The sequence below is a fragment of the Camellia sinensis genome, chromosome 13, assembly GCF_055761805.1.
Source record: "Camellia sinensis isolate YWXY chromosome 13, ASM5576180v1, whole genome shotgun sequence".
Taxonomy (NCBI): Eukaryota; Viridiplantae; Streptophyta; class Magnoliopsida; order Ericales; family Theaceae; genus Camellia; species Camellia sinensis.
In genome coordinates this window covers 43333667-43349202 of record NC_138973.1, presented here as the reverse complement: position 1 = coordinate 43349202, position 15536 = coordinate 43333667, and the positions used below count along the sequence as shown (strand labels likewise).

General features: G+C 44.9%; 1 pseudogene across 1 annotated transcript in view; it reads right to left on the bottom strand.

Moving 5' to 3' along the window:
- Positions 1-2238, bottom strand: part of LOC114274933 (uncharacterized) — a 267609-nt pseudogene extending 265371 nt beyond the window's left edge. Inside the window, exons 1-2 of the transcript XR_014348772.1 lie at positions 1998-2238; positions 1537-1632 (exon numbers count right to left, since the gene is read on the bottom strand). The product of XR_014348772.1 is annotated as an uncharacterized LOC114274933 (transcript). The remainder of the gene's footprint in view (positions 1-1536; positions 1633-1997) is intronic.
- Between the last annotated feature and the right edge of the window lie 13298 nt (positions 2239-15536).

Here is a 15536-nt window from a genome sequence, read left to right as displayed (position 1 = left end):
TGATTGCAATAGCAGCTCCAAAGTGGAATTAAGCAGAGCTGAGGAAAAAGACTCCACAGATGGGGTCTGCAAGAGGAAGGACGATGTTGGTTTAGTGGCAAATAAGTTTGCCTTGGTTGATGCTGTGTTACCTTCCTCTATTGAAGAGGCACAAAGGAAGGAGCTGTCTCAATGCAACTGTTCAGAGGCGGTGGACACAGTTGTTGAGGAGACTCGATGTGATGTGGAGGTCAGCAGACCTATTGTGATAGGTGGGAAAGAAGCAATGATGGAGGATTCTGCACCCTACCCAAAGAGAGATGACCATTCATTGAGGTGTGTTGAGCACGATTCTGAAACTGGTTTGTTCAAAAGTCTCAGCGGGTCGGTAGATGGTTTTGGGCCTGGAATTAATCTGGAGGTTGTTTTGGGCTCTCCGAATAATGAGCAAAGAGTTCGAGGTCCTTTGTTACCTGGGCCTCTCTTAACTGCTGGTTCTAATGGGTAAGGCACTTTGAGGTTACATGATCAAGGCCCTGTTCATTGTCCTGCTTCCTTCCTCAACCCAAATGGGTCGACCAAGAAAGCTGGAAAAAGAAGGTTCAGATGGAAGGCTTTTCTCGGTTTGCTCGACCTTATGGTCACCAATCTGCAGCTTTCGGTAGGCTTCCCTCCAAATCGGTTATTTTGAGGCCAGCAGCAGTGACCCTTGCAAACTCTGAGCTGTTCGAGGGGGAATCAAGCACGCATAGCTATCTTCTCAAGGAAGCGCAGGCCACTGTCAAATTACGAAAAGAGTTGGGAATTAATTTCTGTGGGCAAGAAGAGGGTGTGGTTGAGAAGATTCTTAAGCTGGAGCTTAAGGACAAAGAAAGGTATTGAAAGGATGGAACCACTTAGCTGTAAGAGCAGTGTGCTGGGCTGCACCTGGAGGAACATTTCTCGGTGTTCGGGTTGGTAACATGGAGCTTCTGCAGTGGGTGTGTGGAGTTTGGTCCGGAGTAGAAGATTTGTACAATGGGTGTTTTGGTTGGTTGTTTGTCCTGGGGTGTATTAGGTTGCTATGGGTGTTCGAAGCTTGTTAGGGGGTGTTCTGTTTGGAGAGTATTAATTGGGTTAATTGGATGTTCTAGTAGTGGGTGTTCTTCCGGTTGGGTGTTCTGTTAGTGGGTGTTCTGCTCAGTTGGGGCGTTTTACATATGTGATGTGCATTAATTGGATTTTGTGGGGGAAGTTTGTGGGGTTTCATGGATTTTGTTGAGTTAAGTTCTTCTTAACTTTTGTTTTTTATTTTATCTTTTAAAAAATTTGTGAGGCTGAGGGGTTGGTTGTTTGGGTGTGAGTAGCAGTAGTAGGGGTACTTTGTACTTTCTGAATCTCTCTCGGTGCACTTCATCTACCTGTACTCTTAATTTCATGCTGTTAATGAAATTTTTCTTTGCTGATAAAAAAAAAAAAAAAAACTAGAAGACAAATATTGCTTTAAAATACAACTCAGAATCTCACATAATTCTTTATTTAAAATTTTGTAGCGTAATTTGCAACATTATTAATTACCTTCGATGATGCCTTGGACGAGGTCTTTGACAAGGCTAGAGAGCTTGTCATGGGGAGAGACGAGTTTGGCATATTTAAGGGAATTGGGATCCTCCCCTTTATTTCGGTCCTTCATTCCCTCCTTGCAGAGCCTTCGGGCCCACTTTGAGGCCCAATTTTGATAATCCGAACCGTTCATATTTTTAGATTTATTCAGTATATCATACTTGTAAAAAAATCAAGTTGATCGAATATCATAAAGTATGTGTTCGGAAAACTGTTTATTAAAAAATAGTTTGTAGTCCCAATTTTCTGAACGCATACTTTCTGATATCCGATCAACTTGATTTTTTACAGGTATAATATACTGAATAAATCTAAAAATATGAACAGTTCGAATTATCAAAACTGGGTCTCAAAGTGGACCCGAAGGCCCGTGCAAGGAGGGAATGAAGGAGGGGGCTCAAGGAGGGGATCTGAACTCTATTTAAGGAGGCTGGCATTGTCGGCAATACGAGGGCCAACAGTGAAGACTGCCGGCAGAACGAAAGCAAGTTTCTCAGCACTCATGGCTTGGACGTTGAAGGTGTAATTTACAGGCGACACGTCGAAGATTGCACAGCATTGGCCAGGAAGAACCCATGCCTTTTCCGCGATTTTTATGTCGGGGATGCCAACCCCGGTGATCACTAGGTATTCGGATGCACTTGCTACTTTATACATGATTGTAAGTGTAGGAGAGGGTTCAAGAAAGGAGTTGGAAAATTCGAAGATCTTCGAAGATTCTTGAAGAACAACTTCGAATTCTCTAGAATATGATGAGAGGCTTAGATTCTTCAATAATCTCAACTTAGGAACACAAAAAAAACAAAGGAGATGATGGAGATAAGAGATTGGGTGAAGAAGAAGGCAAAATGGCTAGAGAGAGAATAATGGCAAGGCTCTCCCAGGGATCTCCCACTTTCACTCTCAAGGTTGATAATGGAGAAGGGAAATTAGTTCTTTCCCAAGAGTTAAAAATCTCCAAAATCCATCCCTTGTAAAGCTATGGGTGGGTGCTATTTATAGGCACCTCATGATGTAGGATGGAGCCCATGTGCAAGGCACATGGGGGATATTCTCTCTAACCACCTTGTCCGAGGAGGTGACCTCTCCGAGGAGGTGACTTCTCCGAGGATGAGAAAACCCCGAAGAGGAGATCAATCCCTCGGCGAACCCTTCTTCTTAGCCACACCTAACCAATGATCCCCAATCATCCCAAAGGGTCAGGGGTAGTCCCAGAGGACGTCCTGCCGCAAAATATTGCCGAGTCTCATGGACCCCCCGGGGTCGTGCCACCTCGACCCGGGTATAGGCTAGTTTAACCGAAGAGTGAATTTGTCTCCACTCACCGTCCTCGGGATCGGGTCCTTTGTTCGAACTCCATTACGCCCATAGTTCTGGTGCGTAGATCCCGGAAAGCTCCGAGCCCGCAAGTGTTCTGGGACTCATTAACGGAGCGACTTCTAGATTACGTCTGAATCCGTTCGAAGCCAAGTATTTCGGACCTCTAGGTTCGTGGATCCGAACCCTTTCGAGTCCGAGTGCCTCGGATCTCTAGGCTTGCCTAATACCCTTTCGAGTCCGGGCCTGAGTAAGTCTCTAGGTTCATGGATCCGAACCCTTTCGAGGCTTAGAGCGATTCAATCCGTTTGATGGCGATAAATCTGGGCCCACCGATTCTTGGACTTGCGATAAATTCGGGCCCACTAATCTTGGGCTATTGGGCCTAAATAATTTAGTGGGCTCAAATTAGCCCCTCTTACATTTACCCCTTGCGTGTATGAGAAATTTTAAATTTCTCAGACATGCATACTGTCATTTCTTCGACCCTGCTTCGCATCACGTGTTCAGGAATATTTGGTCCTTTTGGATAATATTGATGACTCACGACAACTTATGGATAATATTAACAATTAATAAAGATAATAAAGAATCTTTTTTTTTTTTTTTGTCTTTACGCCATGCTTGGCAAACATATTTTTGCACCTTGATTTTTTTATTTTTATTTTTATTTTTTATTTTTTTTTACACAATATATAAGCATATTGCTTTTTGGGCATTCTTTTTTTCAGAAATTTCAAAACCCAAAAATAAGCTTTCCATTAAAAAAAAACAACCAGATCTTAAAGCATACCCATTCTCCATTTCTCTCTCTAGAAAAGTGAAAACCACCGTACCTCCTTTTTTTGAAATTGGCAACCCATAAAATGCATGCCTTTTCTATATATATAAATACATGTATTTTGTGAGATACGTGAGGGACCACCATAACCAAATTTTTTTTGCTCCAAACAAACCTTTTTTTTTTTTAATTTTTTTTTTAGTCTTGCTGGGGCCCACGCAACTTTTCTTTACCACTTTGATTCCAACTCCTTTTTTTTTACCAAATTTTTTTTTTCAGTCTTGCCGAAATTCTATCTGCAGCGCATTCTCTCTCTAAACCAAGACTAGACCCAGAATGGCATCTTCTTCAACAAAGCTCTGCTTCTGCAATACCGGAGGACCATCGTCGTGCTCTCCTTCTTCAACAAAACAGCCGAAGGCCCACACCTCCTTGCACACCGTCGGCGGCCAAAGCTTCGGCTACTACTGGGATTGCAACAGCTTCGGCTACCATCCGCTCACGCCGATGCGAGCTCCACCTCACCTTGGTACTTCACTTCTGCCTAACGACGCAACACCTCAGAGATTAGGGCACACCGGATCTCGGTTTTGCTGCCACAGTCGCCGAATACTACCACTGCTCGTGTGTCACCCGTTATCTCAAGCGTCCGAGTGCCGCCGACAGCTTACGCGAGAACCCATCATGGCATTGTTCTGTGTGTGACCACTTTAACTCACGCAGCTCGTCCGTCTCATGCCCAATCGCAACTGACCAGTGATGACCACGCCGCCCATTCAACGCGGCGTCGGTCTGTTGATATCCTTTCTCACCCACTGAAATTTACCACCGTTGGTTCCAGTCGTGACCTGCCAATGCCAACCACATCGCCGATTCAGCGTGGTGTCGGTCTACCCAGTTGTTCCGCCACCTATATAGGCTACTTTTGGTCTTTAGTCTCTTCATTGCTTGTACAGGCTACATGTTGTGCCGCTGACTTACTCTCTTTTGCTGCTCTAGATCTGTGAGTAAGTGTTTAATACCCCATCTTCTTGAATTGTCCCAGATCTCTGAGTGAGCTCTTTATATATATATATATATATGGGTTTTGATTTTCACTCAACTAATTACATTCCCTTCACTGTTTCAGATTCATTGGTCTTTGGACTTCAAGATCTAGTTGAATCTTTGCTCAAAGCCCTCTTCCTTTTTCTTCTTGCATTTCTGTTTTTTTTTTTTCTGATGAACCTCATGCTCTGATGAACTCTGAATTTGTGAACTTCGGTGGAAATTTGATTTGGATCTTGAATTCGGTAATTTTTTTTATGCTAAAATAACTGTGCTCCTTGTTGAATCTTGGACCTGTGTTGATAATTTTGACATACATGGAGGCTTGATGTTGAAAATGAAGGATTGGTATAGAGAATGTAATCATGATTTGAACTTTGTAGCTTACATCGGCTTGAGAGGGAGAGACCAAACATTGATTGTTGTTATTGCATTTTTTCATGAACTTGCTCAGAGTAATAAAATTGTTGTAGCTTAAATAGATAATTATTATTCGTTGATGTTGCCCCATTCTGATAATGCCTGAATCATGATCTGAAATTGATATTGTTTGTCTCATTTGTTGGCTTTGCTATTTCAGGCAAATGAATTCTTGATTGAAATCCACGACCTCGGGGCCCTTGGAATCCGCACTAATGAGAGCAAGGGCTGTTCCTCGGAGGTCCGAACAAAAGCAAGACTGTCCCTCGGGAGTCCGAAGGTAGCACACACCTTACTTTGGCAAGAAAGATTCCTCTGGAAGATAACCGAGTCTACCAAGCTTGCACCAACAGTAGTAAAGATTGTCTCTCAGAAGTTCGAGTGAAAACAAGGCTGTCCCCCAGAAGTCCGAGCAGAAACGAGGCTGTCCCTCGGAAGGCTCTCCCTCAGAAGTCCGAGCAGAAACAAGGCTGTCTCTCGGAAGTCCGAGTGGATGTGCACTTCTACTTCGGCAGCTAATGGAAGCAAAGGCTATCCCTCGGGAGTTCGAGTAAGAGTCCACTCTACTTTGAAAAGAAAGATCCTCGGAGCTCGTATTGATGAAATCAACGGCTATTCTTCGGACCCGCACTAATGAGAGCAAGAGTTGTCCCTCGGAAGGCTCTCCCTCAGAAGTCCTGTTCCAGCTCTGATCACTGTTGACTTCAACGGTTCCAACGCACACCACGCACGTTCGCCCTCTCAACGCAACGTGTGTGGTTGCTGACTCTTCTGTGGTACCAGCGTTGCTTCCGGCTTCAATTTGTCCGACGCCAACCACGCACGTTCGCCCACTCAACGCAACGTGTGTGGTCCTGCCAAGCCTAGCCCAGTCTTGTTGATTACAGTCTGTAAAGCCTCTCTGATTTCAGCTTATATTTCCAACATCGGCCTCGGATATCACCCCCCTTAACTGTGGCTTTCTCTTCCTCTTGTATATACATATATTTTGTGGTAGTTTTGTATATACATATATCAGAATTTATGATTCCAATGATACACATTCTTCTTTTAACAGGTTAGAGACTGAAGCCGTGTGTACGTTGATTACTATTGCAGGTCCAAATTCAATCTGCTATTGAAGCCGTGTGTACATTGTTGGTTTCAACCCGCTGCTACTTCATCGCCAATCACTGTTGGCTTCTCTCTGCTGGTACTCCGCCATTGGCTTCAACTACTCCAACGCAGACCACGCACGTTGCCTCACTCAACGTGACGTGTGTGGTTGCCGACTTCCTCTGCGACATCCCCGTTGTCTTCATCTTCAACCATCCAGTGCTGACCATGCCGTTACCCATTCAACGTAACGTGCGTGGTTGCTCACTCTGTTGACTTCGGATTGTCCAACGCCACTCACACGCGTCGTCCTCTCAACGCGTCGTGTGTGGTTCGGCCTAGCACGGTTCAGCTTCAGTTTCCACTATCATTCATCTCTTTCTTGATCATTGCTGCCTTAATTCTGCTTCCTCAAATCTGTGGGTAAGTATATATATATAAAAATATATTTACAACTTGGTACAAACTTTTTTTTTTTTTCTTTTTATTGCTTTCTTGCCCCTTTCGATAAAAATGTTTTATCTAGGACAATGCAATGAAATGATAAAATTTTTGCTGTTTGGCTATTTTTGCATTGTTTTCTCATTCTACTTGATAAAATATTTATTTCGAATGATACAATGGAAAGAACAATCATACGCACATGTTTATAAAAGCTGAAATATTCTCATTAGTTCTTCAACTTTCTTGACAAAAGTATAATAGATTCACTGCAAGTGATGGGATAAAACGTACACCATAGAGAAAACCAGCTTCTTCATAACGTAAGGGAAACACAACTTTTAGACGAAGTAAGAAAATGAATTTCAACATAGATGAGTCCAACTATGGGTAGTAATGCTTGATAAACTTTGCATTGAGCGGGCCAGTTCGGAAGCCATCTTCAACCCTTACAAGCTTGTAGTACCCGCTTGAGCTCGCCTGGACCACCTTGTAGGGCCCTTCCCATTTTGGAGAAAACTTGGGCAAAGGTTGTCCTCGCATGATTGGGTCTACAATCTTCCATACTAGATCACCTTCTTCAAACTTCCTTGGTACCACAGTCTGGTTATAGGCTCGGGCGATGGACTCATGATACCTTTCCATGACTTTTGCAGCTCTGTCATGCTTTTCCTCTAATGCTTCCAATCTGGTGGTTCGAGGCTCCAATACCATACCCGAGGCGAGAGCCATTCGAGCAGATGGCGTTTCCAACTCTATAGGTAACACTGCCTCGGACCCATACACAAGGGAGTAAGGAGTTGCTTGAGTTGGCTTTCTCTTTGAAGTGCGATACGCCCATAGGGCTACTATCAACTGTTCGGGCCAAGTCCCCCCAAACTCATCCATCATCTTGCTCAGAATCCTTATCAGTGTCTTGTTTGTGGCTTCCGCTTGCCCGTTCCCTTTTGGATAGTAGGGTGTGGATTTGTGATGCTTCACTTGGTAAGTCTCTAGGAGGCTCTTCACATATTTGTTTATGAAGGGAGTGCCGTTATCCGAGAGGATGGTGTTTGGTACCCCAAATCGGCAAATGATATTCTCCTTGATGAAGTTCGCGATTGCAGGCCCCGTAGCGTTCTTCAAAGGAATTGCTTCGACCCACTTTGTACTCAATTCTGTGGCTGCGAGAATCCACTTGTACCCCTTAGAAGATGTGGAGATGGGCCCTATCAGATCAAAAGCCCAGGTATGGAACGGCCATGGCGTTCGGATACTATGCAGGTCTACAGCTGGAGCATGGATCAAATTTCCGTGTTTCTGACAAGTCTGGCACCTTTTCACATGATGGGATGCATCTGACTCCATGGTCGGCCAGTAATACCCAAGGTGTATAAGTTGCTCGAATAGCCGAGCCCCTCCTTGATGTTCAATCTCGTGGGCTCTTCCGAGGACTAGATCTGACTCCTCCTTGGAGAGACATCTCAGGGGAGTGCCCTCAATACTTCTTCTATACAGCTTGTCCTGATCAAGAAAGTACCGCCTCGCTCTCCTCTTGAGGTGTGCAATGTCCCTCGGGCTCTCAGGTAGTGTTCCCTCTTTGAGATAGTCAATGTAGACTTGCCTCCAGTCAGGGGTATCAATTTCAAAGCAACTCTCATCCTCCCGGATGTATGACTGACACTTGGGGCATTCCTTCTGTAATTGATTCGAGTCCTTCTCCATCTCGGGCCAATAATAACCTTGTCTTTGGATTCTTCTATACAGACTGATATCCCCATCCTCGCAAGACTTTTCATGGATCTGTTGTAGTCGGAAGCTTGCTTCTTGTTGGCCAATACACCGGGCTAGGAATCCGGTACCTCCTCGGAAGTAAAGTTCACCTTGAATAATTGTGAATTGGGCAAGCTTGGCCATAGTCAGTTTTCCAACTTTGCTTCTGAGTTGTTCGAGGACTTCTCCTCTCCAGTCCTCCGGAAGGCCTTTGTCTTCGGGTATTATTGAAGGTTCTGTTCTCTTCTTGATAACAATTGTTGCCTCTTCCTCTGGAATGTCAACTCTTGCCCCTAATGTTGCGAGGGCATCTGAAAACTTGTTGTCGGAGCGAGGCACATGCTCTATTTCGACCTTCTGAAATTTGTCAAGAAGTCTTTGGACTGTTGTTCGATATGTGGCCAAGGTAGGCTCCTTTAAGACGAACTGTCCTAAAACTTGCTTCACTATCAGCTTTGAGTCCCCCCGGATCCGAATCTTCTTGATACTGTGCTTCTCAGCTACTATCAAGCCTAAAATAAGAGCCTCATACTCGGCTTCGTTATTCGAACAATGGAAATCCAGTTTATAAGACAAATATAACTTTTCTCCACTTTTGCTTGTAAGGACTATCCCGGTTCCTCCCTTCCCTCCGGCTGCTGCTCCGTCAAAGCTCAATGTCCAGAAGCTTTCCTCGGAAGCCATAGCTGCGTGCACCTCTCCTCTTAATTCTTCATTCACTGGTTCATAGTCACCACTTGGAAATTGGGCAAGGAGATCAGCTAAGGCTTGGCTTTTGATCGCCTTGGGGGCTACACATGTGATCTCGAATTCACCCAGTGCTAACAACCATCTTGCCACCTTCCCGGTTAGAGCAGGCTTGCTGAGGAGGTATCGGATTGGATCACTTCTAGTAACAATCTGAATCTGATGTGCTAGGAAGTAATGTCTGAGCTTTTGGGCAGTGAATACCAAAGCTAAACAATGTCTCTCTACTGGAGTATATCGGACTTCTGCTCCCCGAATCTTCCGACTGATGTAATACACCGGGCGTTCTACCCCATCTACATCTTGGACCAATAATGCCCCTATGGACTTGGGGGTTGAAGTTAGGTACAACATTAGAGGCACCCCGGGCTGCGGGGCTATCATGGTCTGAGGCGAGGTCAAGGCCGCCTTGATTCTCTCAAAGGCCTTTTGGTGCTCTTGGTTCCACTCAAACTTGGCATCTCCTTTTAACAAAGAGCCGAAAGGCGCAGAGATCTCTGCCAGTGCTGGGATAAACCTCCGAATATAAGACACCTTCCCGAGGAACTTCTTTAACTCCTTCTGAGAATGCGGGGGAGGCATTGCTCTGATAGATTTGACCTTGTCTTCATCTGCCTCGATACCATGCCTATGTACAAGAAACCCGAGGAACTTCCCGGCCGTCACCCCGAAAGCACATTTGAGAGGATTCATCCTCATTTTGAATTTCTGGCACCTCTTGAATACCTTCTCAAGGTCTCGGAGATGGTCTTCTTCTTTCTTGGATTTCACCACTAGATCATCAACATAATCTTCCATCTCATGATGGATCATGTCATGAAAGATTGCAGTCATAGCCCTTTGGTAAGTTGCACCGGCATTCTTGAGTCCGAAAGGCATGACTGTATAGAAGAAGTTTCCGAGAGGTGTTCTAAAAGCGGTCTTTTCTGGGTCCTCTTCAGCCATCTTAATCTGATTGTATCCACTGAATCCATCCATGAATGAGAACATCTGGTGTCCCGAGGTAGTATCCACGAGGGTGTCGATGTGAGGAAGAGGGAATTCATCCTTCGGGCAAGATTTGTTCAAATCTCGAAAGTCTACACATACTCTGATTTGGCTATTCTTCTTCTTTACTGGCACGATGTTTGCTAACCACGTGGGGTACTGTATTGGCCGGATGAAACCAGCCTGTTGAAGTTTTTCAATCTCCTCCTTAATCTTCTCTTCGAGATCTGGATGATATTTTCGAGCAGCTTGCTTAATTGGCTTGGAGTTTGGGAACACATCAAGATAGTGGGAGACTAGGTCAGGATCTAGTCCGGGCATTTCCTTATATGACCAAGCAAACACATCTGAGTATCGGCTTATCAACTTTAACAACTGTTCCCGCTTTTCTGGGTTAAGGCTCGAACTTACGAATACCGGCCTCGGTGCATCTTGTCCATCACTCAGATCTATTTCGATAAGTTGTTCGGGCTGAGGCTTCGGCCCATCTTGCATACATTCTGGAGCCACTTCAGGCTTTATTACTATATCATTGTCAGGAGGCTCTTCTTTTGACTCGGAGTCGGTGACTGAAGAAACCGACTCCCCGCACCTTCATAAATAGTACACCATCTTGCCTCCTTCTCGAACTTTCATCACCTTCCGAGGAATAGGCGGACTTTCTGTTCTAGACATTGCCCGCTTACTTGACTCTGCCATCGGCTCCTTGTCATCTTTGATATCCTCCCAACGAGGAATTTTGACCCCTCGAGGCTTAGAGGTGGTGGGAACTTCTTCGACAGCCAGTTCGGTGAAGTAGATGGCATCAGAAAAATGAGCTTCATGGATCTCGAAAGGCCTTTCTGTAGCCTGAATTGTCACCGTCTTCTTTCCCCATTTAGCCTTAACACACTGATGATAACTCGATGGTACAGCCCCATATCTATGCATCCAGGTCCTCCCTAGAATGATGTGATAATTTGCCTCAGAATCGATAATATGGAACTTGGTGGCCGAGCGAATCTCTCCAACGGCTAAATCAACTGTTACGCATCCGATAGTAACTCTCCTTTCTCCACCGAAGCCAGTGATGACTATCGGCTTCTTCACAATGCGTTCTTCAGAGATTCCGGCTTTTTCTAGAGTAGCGCGAGTCATAATGTTGATAGAGGCTCCACTATCTAGAAAGGCCCTTTTGAACTCAACCCCGTTAATAAAAACAGTCACATAAAGCGGGCGATTGTGAGAAAAAGGATACTTCCGATCAGCCTCAGAGAAAGTAATGGCACTAGATTGCTCTTTTGCCTTCCTCGGGATAGACCCCTCAGTCGACATGCATTCCTCATGGTGTGCCTCGGCTATATTAATGATAGACTTGGTGATTTCCGTTCTTGCCTCCCTGGAAAGTCCAAGTTGGTCAAAGAACTGCTTGAACTTTACACAGTCTTGCAGGGTTTTGGCATAGTGATCCGGATCTTTTTCCACTCTTGGAGGCTCGTAGTTAACCATCTCCTCGGTCTCCTCAAAATAAGATGCCACATAAACATGGTGTCCTCCTCTTCCATAGTATTCTTCTTCTCCTTCTAGATCAAAGGGATCTTCGCCATGAGTCATAAATGTTCTGCCCTCTGGATCGAGAGCACTTCCATAGTAAACTTGCTCACCCTCTGGCTCGAGGATGTCGTCCAGATAACAGTCATCGTCATCGAGATTAGCGATAGCCTCGATCATTGGGCCTTCATAAGCTATCATAGCAACATTCTTGCCCTTGTCTCGGTGTTGAGGATATGGTTGTTCTCGGATGTCTTGAGTCCCTCGCTTTTTGAACCTCAATTCGTCTGCTTCGACTTTATCTCTGAAGATTTTCCTGAGAGTCCAACACTTCTCTGTCGGATGTTTCAATGTACGATGGTAGACACAAAATTCAGGGCTCTCACGGTCCTTTTTTGATGGCATTTCTTCAACATAAGGCAATTTTAGCTCTCCGTCAGCCACCCATTCCTTAACTAGAGCTTTCACTTCCTCGATTCCACATGGATAAGAAACATTCCCCTTTTCACCATTATATTGCTTTCTCTTCTGGCCTCTATGACTTCCTCCTTGTGAATTTCGGGTATCTGGGGCAGAGGCAGCAGCAACAATAGGTCCACGAGACGATTTGAAACTAGTCTTGTAACTGGCCTTAAATCCGGACTCCTGAGCCTGAGGAATGCTAATGTTCCGAGCTGCTTCCATTAATGCCGAGAAGGTGGGTAGCTTGTGATTAACTAGAAACATTTTGTACCTGCTCAATGCCCCTTCTAGACAGATTTGAACCAGATAACTCTCCTCGACTGCTTCATGACAATCTACGGCCTTGTCCTGAAACCTTTTGACGTAGTCAAGGATGTCTTCACTTTCTTGTTGCTTCTCTTTACACAATGTAAGTGTGGTTACCTTCTCCGCCACTTGAAAGAACTTGGAGTGGAATTTGTTAACCATTTTCTCCCAACTTCGGACAGAGTTTGGGGCCAAATTAACATACCAACTATATGCTCGGTCGGTGAGGGACTTAGAGAATTCTCTCAGTCGGAGGACGTGGTTTGAACCATGAATACCCAGAGTCTCGATGAATCGCACAACATGTTCTCGGGCATTTCCTTGTTTGCCGTCGAACTTGATGAACTTCGGCCCTGTATACCCCTCAGGGTATGGATAGCTCAGCATCTCAATGGGGTAAGGCGGCTTGATGTCTGGATCAGGCAAAGAGGGTAAGGTCCTCTTGCCCCGTTCGAGATCGAGCATGGCCTGCACATCGGCGAGAGTGAGAAACTGCTGAGGGAGAGAGTTTGATGGTGGTATTCCCGGGACTTGGCTTGTGGACCCGAAGACTGAACTAGGGGCGACTTGGCCATTCTGGTGCTGCGAATTCATCATTGGTGAGGACATTTGACGATATTGGCCATCAGCGCCTATAGACAAGCCAGTTGGTGATGGGACATTGAATTGAGGCCCGTAAAGTCCACTGTACGGCGCCGCTATACCGGGTTGTGCTTGCAGATTTGTTGTTGGCACCAAAGGAGGCCCGCTTGGTGCTTGGGTAACATTTACTGGTGGCGTAACAAGATTAGGTACGGGCAGAGCTCCCTTTTGCGCCATCATGCTCCTTATGTTCTCCTGGACACCAACAGTCGCCGGAGCACCATTCATTACACCAGAAACTCCCCTAGTCACCATTGGATCTTGGCTTGGCACGCCATGGAGCCCGGGCGTGGGCAAACTGCCGCCGCCTACTGTGGTTTGAGCATGTGTTACTGTGGCCGTGTTGCCATGAGCCATAGGCTGATTGGGGCCTACTTCTCCTTGGATTTGATTTTGCGCTCCGGCGGGAATAACTCCACCACCAGTTTGATTTCCGTTTGGCGCCGGTGCAAAGTTGGAACTCATCACCAACATGGTGTGAGTGAGATTCTGAAGAGTGGTAAGAATCTCTTGCTGAGTATTCTGAAGTCCTTGAATGGCTTCAAGCAAAAGTGGTTGATCTGGAGCCATGGTCCTGTCATCACCACCATTAGAGGATCCTTGTTGGTGAACTTCATCTTCTCCCGCCATCCTTGTTGGAGTTGTGTGGATTCCAGATCTCGTTGAGACCATTAACCAATCCGCCTCCCCAGCAGAGTCGCCAAAATGTAGGAGAGGGTTCAAGAAAGGAGTTGGAAAATTCGAAGATCTTCGAAGATTCTTGAAGAACAACTTCAAATTCTCTAGAATATGATGAGAGGCTTAGATTCTTCAATAATCTCAACTTAGGAACACAAAAAAAACAAAGGAGATGATGGAGATAAGAGATTGGGTGAAGAAGAAGGCAAAATGGCTAGAGAGAGAATAATGGCAAGGCTCTCCCAGGGATCTCCCACTTTCACTCTCAAGGTTGATAATGGAGAAGGGAAATTAGTTCTTTCCCAAGAGTTAAAAATCTCCAAAATCCATCCCTTGTAAAGCTATGGGTGTGTGCTATTTATAGGCACCTCATGATGTAGGATGGAACCCATGTGCAAGGCACATGGGGGATATTCTCTCTAACCACCTTGTCCGAGGAGGTGACCTCTCCGAGGAGGTGACTTCTCCGAGGATGAGAAAACCCCGAAGAGGAGATCAATCCCTCGGCGAACCCTTCTTCTTAGCCACACCTAACCAATGATCCCCAATCATCCCAAAGGGTCAGGGGTAGTCCCAGAGGACGTCCTGCCGCAAAATATTGCCGAGTCTCATGGACCCCCCGGGGTCGTGCCACCTCGACCCGGGTATAGGCTAGTTTAACCGAAGAGTGAATTTGTCTCCACTCACCGTCCTCGGGATCGGGTCCTTTGTTCGAACTCCATTACGCCCATAGTTCTGGTGCGTAGATCCTGGAAAGCTCCGAGCCCGCAAGTGTTCTGGGACTCATTAACGGAGCGACTTCTAGATTGCGTCTGAATCCGTTCGAAGCCAAGTATTTCGGACCTCTAGGTTCGTGGATCCGAACCCTTTCGAGTCTGAGTGCCTCGGATCTCTAGGCTTGCCTAATACCCTTTCGAGTCCGGGCCTGAGTAAGTCTCTAGGTTCGTGGATCCGAACCCTTTCGAGGCTTAGAGCGATTCAATCCGTTTGATGGCGATAAATCTGGGCCCACCGATTCTTGGACTTGCGATAAATTCGGGCCCACTAATCTTGGGCTATTGGGCCTAAATAATTTAGTGGGCTCAAATTAGCCCCTCTTACAGTAAGTATGATTTATCACGTCACTGTAAAGGTTTATAGTACTAGTTCTAAATTAGTAGTATAGAAAAGACGGAATATTTGAGCACAAAAACTTGATTGAATGTGATTTCAATAGAGAGAAGTGCATGAAGAATATATAGCAAGATGAGAATATATAGTGGTGAATACTAGGCATTATTGTATTTGCCACGTGGTGAGAATAGAATATAATCATATTTTAGCATTTTTCCCATTTGAAAATTTAATTCTAAGAATAATTTTCTCAAAGGGTGAATAGTCTTCACAATGAAACTTTCCCAGCAATTTTGCGTCATTATTCATATGAGTTCCTGTGAAATTGCATTAAGTTTCTCTTCTGGAGTTTACCAATTTGAATAGTTTATTTATTTATTTATTATCATGACTATTTTAATTTCCGCAATAGCCTCTTTATTTAAAGAAATTATTTCGAATTATTTATTTTAAAATATCCATATCTACAACAAATAAAGAAATTTGGACAAATTATACTGGTAGTCCTTATGCTTTAATCTTTGTGTCATTTTGGTTCCTTTAATTTCAAATAGCTCAACTTTAATCCTGAAGTTTTCACTTTGTCTCAATTTGATCCAATTCATTACAATTGTTAGCATTATTTTATGAAAAATGA